The following is a 9,329-nucleotide window of genomic DNA, read 5'->3' as shown; positions in this document are numbered from 1 at the left end:
CACACAACTGATTAACACATAGTTAACCTTGGTTTAGGCCAAAATTAACATGGTTTACAAAGTAAACTCAGAGGTCCAAACATGGCGTAGAGGCTGATCAAGCATGGCTCAGAGGCTCTCATGGATATTGAATACCAGTTCAATGAGTAACACCCGAATCCAATCGAATAAATACGAGATTCACTTTATTTCTACAAAATAAATTACAACACTAAGACCAAGATGTTAATAAGTTAGTTGAAAAATGTAAAATTCATCATAAATTTACAGATTTGGAATATAAACTTTGTTTTCCCAAGGTTCTAGCAAAAATAAATTAAGAGTAGAAAAAAAAGCATAAATCTTACATTGATAAATTGCTGGCTACAAAATGGAATGGTTAAGAAAATAGAAAATTTAAAACAATTAAAAAATAATCAAAAATATAATCATTAGGTAAAGATGAGGACTTATCGTGGGTAAGTCGAGCTAATAATTGTCGGGGGTGAGTGGTAGGGGTGTGGAGCGGGTGAGTGGGAGGGGTGCCGGGGAGGTCACATGCGGGTCCCGAATGGCCCATAGACGGGGGCGGGTCAGCCAATCACACGGTGCACCAGGGGGTCTCGAGGCCGACGGGGGCAAGTCATGTTGAAATATACAAGTGAATAGGGTGTGTGCGAGAACAAGCCCTTGGTTAGAGGCTATAAAAGAGAATGTGTAAATGTGAAAGAACCTGTGAAAAGGTGAGAAGAATCTACTGGGAGAGAATAAAGGGTAGTATGAGAAGATTTAGGAAGTGTGGAGATATTCTGGGAGATATTTTGGAAAAAATGAAGAGGTGGAGAGAATCAAGCAAAAGAGGTGGAGTGAATCAAGGAGAAATCAGTGGGATTAGATGCTTGGATGTAAACTCTATAAATTGAGGTATTGGCCGCCTAATGAGAATTTGCTGGTTTTTGATTATCCATGCCTACATTAAGCTATTTGCTAATTACTCACTAATTACTAAGCTATTGGATGTAAACTCTATAAATTGAGGTATTGGCCTAATGAGAATTTGTTGGTTTTTGATTATCCATGTCTACATTAAGCTATTTGATTACTCACTAATTACATCTTAATTATTTGCTAATCATATCTTAATTATTTTTGCTAATCACTTTGTTAATGATGTTAATTCTATTATTTGCTAATCATATCTTAATTATTTACTAATCACTTTATTAATTATTTGCTAATCACTTTGTTAATGATGTTGATTCTAGTATTTGATCCACCATAGCTCACCACATTGCTCTAATTTCAACATAGTATCAGAGCCATGCCTAGAATCCATCAGGTTTATGAGCCCATTATCTAATTAATTAGGATTAGTAGATAATTAAAAATTAATCAAATTTTTAGTTATTTTTCAACTCACCTCCGCACCCCCAACCAGTGGTGGAGGAGCTCTAGCTCCTTGCACACTCAAAATTAGGCCTATTGCTTCTAACCCTAGCTAGCCAACTCATTGCTACTCCAGCCAGTCGAAACAACGCAGCAAATTACCATCGGACGAAGGAAATTCGTGAAGTTAGCAAGCACCTATTTCTGGGAGAAAATTTGAGATCTTCACTTCCACAGTTCAAATGGGTCTAATTCCTCTTAGCCCCAAGTGTTTTCAAGCATGCTCTACAAGCTGGTGAAGTCAGAATTCAATTTCATCAAGTCTACAGTGAGATCCAAGCTCTTCATCAAATCTGCAGGTGACTTTGGTAAAACAGAGATTAAGCATTCAATATTTGGTCAAATCTTATGTTTATTGGCTTAATCCTCTACTAGACTCATTGCTATTGATGGCCTTGAAAGCATTTGAGCTCATTTGAAGTCTAAGGCACCAGATCTGGACTCCCTACATACTCTATTTTTTGTACACAAAATAGTAGATTAATTTGCTAATCAGTGATTAATCAGTGCTAATCACTGTATTTTGGTACAATTGAGGGTTCAAATTAACCATTAGGTATCTGATACAGATCCCTATAACTTCAGATTGCAATTCAGAGTTGGTTTGATACTCCAACCAGTCCGTACAAATTGGTTACCCTTGATTTAAAGTAATTTCTAGTAAAATTGTGCTAATAAAATTGTGATAATCATCATTTTACATTTAACCCTTGGTTAATGCCTATAAATCTCACTCAAAATCAAGATTATTCATAGCCAGAGTTGCATTTGGGAATGTGCATAAGAATGAATGCTATACGCATTATGTATTGGGCACATTACATCAGTGTAAAAATGGGATCAGACACACTGCCCTTGTCCAGAATAAGACAAGAGGTAAGACCTCCCGCATAGATTTGGGTTTGCATTGCATAATGACACAAGATAAACATCAAAAGATCAAAGGAACTGTCAGCAAAACATTTAAACATGTTGCTCACATGGAGCAAAAAGACCTGACGGACAAGCTCATGGCCCCAGCCATGAAAGAAGAAGAACATCTCTTTCCAAGAGGAAGATCCACACCAAGAAGATCTAAAGGAAGCATTGAAGGAAGACATGGACACGAGAAGAGAAGCTACCACAAGAAGACTGAAAGAAGAGGAAGACATGGACGCGTGAAGAGAAGCTGCCACGACAAGAAGACTGAAGACAAGAGAAGATGTGAGGCTCCAAAGAGTGAGGAGCCATGTGAAAATCTCTGAGAGAGAGAGAGAGAGAGAGAGAGAGACCCCACAACCCAATGTAACCTGCCCCAACAAAGTAAAACCACCTCTGAGCCACCGATGATGTAGGCCACGTGGTAGATGTATGTGTGAGCACTTTAGTCAAGGTCGCGGGGGGGCAACTATAGTAAGCCTTGGACACATAGAGAGAGAGAGTGTCAAGGACTATGAGTTTAGGGACTTGAGGCACTGGTCGCAGACTATCAAGTAAGAGAGAAACTTGGTACAGGGTCCAGGTGTGCTAAGTTAACTTGAGGGAAGGAGTGCTAGACACTGGTCGCGGACTATGAAGTAAGAGGGAAACTTGGTATAGGGTCTAGGTGTTCTAGGAGTATTCACTTGAGGGGAGTGTGTGTATGTGTTGTATACACACACACACATATTTATATATATATATATAGACATATAAATATATATATATATATATATATATATATATACACACACACACACACATCGAGAGAGAGAGAGAGAGAGAGAGAGAGAGATCAATGAGACATTCACGAGAAGGAGAAAGAGAGAAGGGAAGGCATAAATGGTGTTTCAACCTTCACTACCAAGAGAGGAGAGCCTAATAGACTAAGGACGAACGCGGTTGGCGCGTTCAAAGCATGGGTGGCTATGTTGCATTGACTCGGTGCACCGCCTGCATATTCAAATCAGGGCCAACCAACCAAATCGGGGCCAACCAACCAACCACGTATTTAGGAGATTACGTAAGTCCTATTGATTTGTAGGTCACGATCAAGGCCAATTTTATGATTCGGGATCGTTTAGGCCCTCAAGTGGTCCCCGCAAGTTAAATCCCAATAAAATAACGTGTGATTGTGGCAATGGCACAATTATTTCTTTGAAAGAATGTGATATTGTTTTCATTTGTTGTCCAATGGATGGGTGAACTAACAAAGAGTGCATGTCCAATTGTGGGACATCTTAGATGCTTTCACTATCAATGCATTATAAACCATATGTTGTGTGAGAGTAATCTATGGGTTCTTAAGAAATAAGTTGTAGCAACTTTAACGCTTTAGAGTGTCGAAGTGGCTACCAACCATTAGTTAAGTGGCTTTTACTAACAAGGATATCACATTCACTGACCTCACATTGTATTTATGCTTGGTGTGAACTCCTCTCACCATCGTCTCTCTCTCTCTCTCTCTCTCTCTCTCTCTCTCTCTCTCTCTCTCTCTCTCTCTCTCTCATAAATAGACTTTGACTTTGACTCTTATGCTCACAGTAGCTTGCACAACCAAGCTACGGAGGGGCCCGACGGAGGCAGGTGGAGCCGGTTACGCAGTGCATCGAGGGGTTCTAGGGGGCTGACGGCGGGGGCGGGGCCAGCCGGTCACGTGGTGTGCCGAGGGGGGTCCCGAGGGGCCCAGGCCGGGGTGGTGTTGCGGGGTGCTGGGAGAGCCCACCACCACCTCCTCCCCGATGCCACAATCAATGTCGACACCACTAGAAGCCGAGCACCATGGCGTTGAGGGAGATATGCCACTATCAAAAGACTTGCCACTTGCTCATTCCATGAGCATCATCGTTGAACCATGCCGTGAGAGAAATACACCATTTTCTAGAGATACAGCTAAATCACCGATATGGGACACGACTTTATAGACATGAATCTTTTCTACAACACTTGCATCTTTCTTCTTCCCAAATCCGAGTAGCAAATCATCAAAAGGGGAGGAGGTGTTACCAGGCCTTTCTTGTTCAGTTGTTCCCTTGTCATTGAGGTACTTGGATGATCCAACCCCTTATAAATTTTAGTTACATTTGTTAAGTTTACATGGAAATCCTCCTCATTTAGTGGTGAAAGGGATTTAATTCCTTTACCTAAAATTGTTTTCCCGAAACATGCCTCATTGCCATCTCTCTCTCTCTCTCTCTCTCTCTCTCTCTCTCTCTCTCTCTCTCTCTCTCTCTCTCTCTCTCTCTCATTGCTCAAGAATATTTTTATACCGCTATAACAATTGGCACACCCAGTGGATTCCAATTGAAGTTGGGAATGACTCAAACTCACACAAGGTGTCAAATGTCTTCCCGATACGATAAGAAAAAGAACAAAAATTACGATGAATATATAAATGGGTATTCTATATTGGCACCCATACCAATAAGAACTAATTCCTTGACCGAATTAAAGAACTTGGTGCAATACCAAGATTTAAATCTTTCTCAAAAATAGGCACCAATATATATACCCAAAATAACTAGTTATCTTTGACACCAATATATATACCCAAAATAACTAGTTATCTTTGACACCACCTTCATCATCATCTTGCAAAGGCAGTGGTGGTGGATTATTAATTACCGATGGATTTAATAGAACACAGGGTTGATATGCCGATGGAGGAACCACGCATAACCAAAATGCTTTAGCGCATACACATGACCATAAGGCTTTAGTGCATATGTATAACCATAACGTTGTAGGGAAGAGCGTGCTACTTTTGGCATACGCTTTAGCTTTAGCACATATGCATGACGCTTGACATGCATGACCATAACACTTTAGTGCATATGCATGATGTGAACACATTACCGTAAGGCTTTAGCGCATATGCATGACCATAACGCTTTAGGGAAGAGCATGACCATAAGGCTTTAGCGCATATGCAATGATCATAACGCTTTAGGGAAGAGCATGACGCTTTCGGCATACACTTTAGCTTTAACGCAGACAGGGGTGTGCCAGGGCAGTCACAGCGGGCATCATGGGCGCTGAAGGGGGCATCATGGGCGCTGAAGGGGGGGCAGGGCGGGCCGGTCACGCGGGGTCTCAAGGGGTTCCCGGGGTAGCCTCTTCAACTGCAGGTGAAGCCATTTTTCCCTTCTCAGGTTCCGAGTCTGGCTCTTCTATGATTGGGGAATCCTTGGCAGCAGTCTGCTCAACTACAGGTGAAGCCTTCCCAAGCAAAAGGAGTGTCTCTGCACTCCCCATGACTAAATGCAAGAGGAGACAAATCCACCCCCCGCCCCCTTCAATGCGTGTGTGGAGGAGGGGGGACGGAGCAAGAGGAGACTTACAGTTTTTTTCGACAAGGGGCATGCCAAACCCCACAACTAAATGCAAGAGGGGACAGGGCCCGAGGGGGTCAAGCAAAAGGGCAAGTGCATTTTTTTCGCCAAGGGAGCTACCAAACCCCACAACTAAAAGCAAGAGGGGGCACATTCAAAGACCCGCGTGGTGGAGGAGCACCGGGATAAAGCAAAAGGGGACTTGCATTTTTTTCAACAAGGGGCATGTCGAACCCCATGACTAAATGAAATGCAAGAGGGGACAAATCAAAGGGTCCCCATCCAATGCGTGTGTGGACGAGCGCCTGGAAAGAGGGGTGGAACAAAATGGGACTTGCACTTTTCGACAAAGGCTATGCCAAAGCCCCCACGACCAAATGGAAGAGGGGACAAATCGGTGCGGCGGTGGGCTGAATCTTAGTGGATCGTTGCAGCAAGGCTACTCTACCACTTACAATACCCAGCCACATATTTAAGTCTTTTGCAAAGGATTCATCTAACCGATCATCTGGAATTGCCATGGTTGTTGAGGTTTTGGATCCTCATTAGTTTCATCCTTCTTATCATCATCATCCTTACCAGCATCCTTAGGAGGATTGGATCCACCTTGTACATCATCATCATCATAATTATCATCCTTATCTTTACCTTTATCTTCCTCATATGAATCTGTCTTTTCTTCATCATCAGAGACCTCCTTGGCTTCCTCAGTTTAGCATCTTTTTCTTGTACAGGTACTCTTGCATAAGTTGGTGGTATAAAGGTCTGTTAAATTCTTATGAACAAGTCCTGACTGTATCATATAAACTTTGCCGAAGCATGAAATGTCAGGCCATATGGATCATCTTTATCTTTTAACATATCAAGCAAATATTTATTAATAAACTTCCTCTCCACTTCATCTACAATAGCCTCAATGGTTACCTTGAGTTCATTGTTTGTCCTTATACCAATGTAGTGTTTTCCTTTATTAGCTCTGATATATGTTCATTCTACTCTTTAATAGTTTCTCTGGTATGAAAAACAAGTTCTTTCTCTTTATCAAGAAGCTTCAAAATGTTTGTTGCAATTCTATCTCTCTCTACTTTTCTATAGCTAATCGAGAATTCAACTCTGTAATTTGTTGCTCATTACCTTCCTTATCTTCTACCATATTTACAAGTGCACTTGAGCTATGGCTCAAAATGCTGATTGCTATCAGCATGGTTCTTAGAGTTGCTTCTAACAAAGCCTGAGTACTCTAGCCTATCTACTCTGGCACAATGGTTGGTATATCCTGGTATAGTGTTAGAGAATTTAGTGGAAAATATTCCATCTTCACATTAAATTTCTCACAGCCGCCTTCTTTCACTTTGACCTCTATTTCCTTCTACACACTTTGTAAATAATCTATATGATCATATGATACTATGATTTCCATGTGTTTACTCTAGTTTACCTCCTCTGTAACTTCCTCATCTTTTATACGGGAAGTTCTAGCCTTTAGCTTGGCCCACACTCTGAGACAAAACTTGAGTTTTCATAGCTGATGCAATATTCTCCGTTAGCTGAGCTTGCATCCTTTTTCTTTTCAAAATTTTGTAAAACTTTGATTTTACAAGTGGAGGGTTAGTTTGTACCTTGGATACCTCTTTTGACACCTCTCGGATCCCTTGACTATAAATAAAGATAGCCCTGTTAATGAGATAGACAATAAGTCTTGAGAGATGTCTCAAGGAGACATGTCACAAGTGATGAAAGAAATCGTTGGAAGAATTTTTCCATCGATAATGGTTATCTACTTTACAAAGATAGAGTATGTATACCTTCGGACTTAGACATTAGGTGCCGTATTTTATATGAATGTCATGATCGTCCGAGTGCTGGTCATCCTGGAATACGGAAGACATATGCACTAGCTAAGAGACAATTTTATTGGTTTGGCTTAAGTAAGGACGTCCAAGACTATGTCTTAAAATGCCAAAAGTGCTCGATCAATAAAGCAGAACGCCTAAAGGTAGGTGATTTACTAAGTTCAGTAGAGATCCAAAATGGCAAGTGGGAGAGTATCTCAATGGACTTTATAGTTGGATTACCTAAAATGAACAGAGGCCACGATTCGGTTTTGAAAATATATATCGATTATATGGCTTACCTGGTGCTGATATAGTTAACGATAGAGATACAAAGTTTAATAGTCATTTTTAGCGTGCTACTTAAAGTGATGGTCAACCGAGAGAGTCATTCAAGTCTTGGAAGACATGCTACGAGCATATGTAAGCAAAAAGCAAACCAATTGGGAAGAATATTTACCCATATTGAAATTTGCTTATAATAGTGCCAAACATTCAACAACGGGATTTAGTCATGTATGTTGATGTATGGTTTTCAACCACGAGCTCCAATGGTTGTTGGACTCGAGAGAGAAAGATTATAAAGGTTAAAGATTTTCTCAAGATTCCCAGGAGGTGATGAAAATCACCAAAAGTTATTTTTAAGAGAGCACAGGACCATGCTAAACATTATGTAGACATAGATCGTAGGCAAATCATCTGAGGAAGGTGATAAAGTGTTTTTAAAGGTTCCCGCACACTCCGAATCTTTGAAAATGGGAAAAAGTCTGAAGCTATCTCCAAGGTATTGTGGTCCATTTACAATACTTAAAAAAGTAGGTAGTGTTGCTTATAAGTTAGCTTTACTAGAAAGCTCTAAAGTTCATCCAATTTTTCACGTCAATAGACTGAAAAAAAAGTTGGGTGATGACGATAATCTCGTCAATCAAGAGATCCTAGTAGAACTTATTGAACCTCCATCCTTAGGACGAAAAAACTCCTTTTAAGGGAGAAGTAATGTCATGACATTGGAATTCTTAGGAGCCTAGAGAGCTCGACCGTCCGGACAAGGTACGGACGGGGTTTAGGGGAGCCAAAACGACCTGGTACGGGCTCAAGAGTGGTCTGACACTAGCGAGAGTGGCCAAGCACATGTGAAGAGCTTACTAGCTAATAAAAGAGTGGAGCCCATGTATAGAGGATCAGGTGTTTATTTTGGCTATGGTTACGTGGAGCAAAACGTGAGCTCTCAGCACCCTTGTCTTGGTGAAGAAGTCGTGCAGCCATCGTTGCCTTTTACACACACAACTAAGCTCAATTGGGTACAATTGGATTCAACTAAATAATATTGTATTCAATTGAGTGTCATTGAGCCCAATTGGACTCCGTTGTATCCAATTGGGTGCAATTCGAATCCATTGGAATCAAATGGGTGTAAATGGAATCAAATGGAATCAAATGGAATCAATTGGGTGCAATTGATTCCAATTGGAATCAAATTGGAATCAAATGGGTGCAATTCATTCCAATTGATTCCAAATTGATTCCAATTAGAATCAAATTGGAATCAAATGGGTGCAATTGAAATCAATTGGAATCAATTGGAATCAAATGGGTACAATTCATTCCAATTGGAATCAACTGCACCCAATTGGAATCAATTGGACCCAATTGGAATCAATTGGAACCAATTGGAATCAATTGCACCCAATTGGAATCAAATAATCAAATGGGTGCAATTCGAATCCATTGGAATCAAATGAGTGCAATTCGAATCAATTGGAATCAAATGGGTGCAATTCGA

The sequence above is a fragment of the Cibotium barometz genome, chromosome 18, assembly GCF_041138505.1.
Source record: "Cibotium barometz isolate CiBa-2024 chromosome 18, ASM4113850v1, whole genome shotgun sequence".
Lineage (NCBI taxonomy): Eukaryota > Viridiplantae > Streptophyta > Polypodiopsida > Cyatheales > Cibotiaceae > Cibotium > Cibotium barometz.
The sequence above is the reverse complement of the archived record's forward strand: the minus strand, read 5'-3'. Positions refer to the sequence as shown.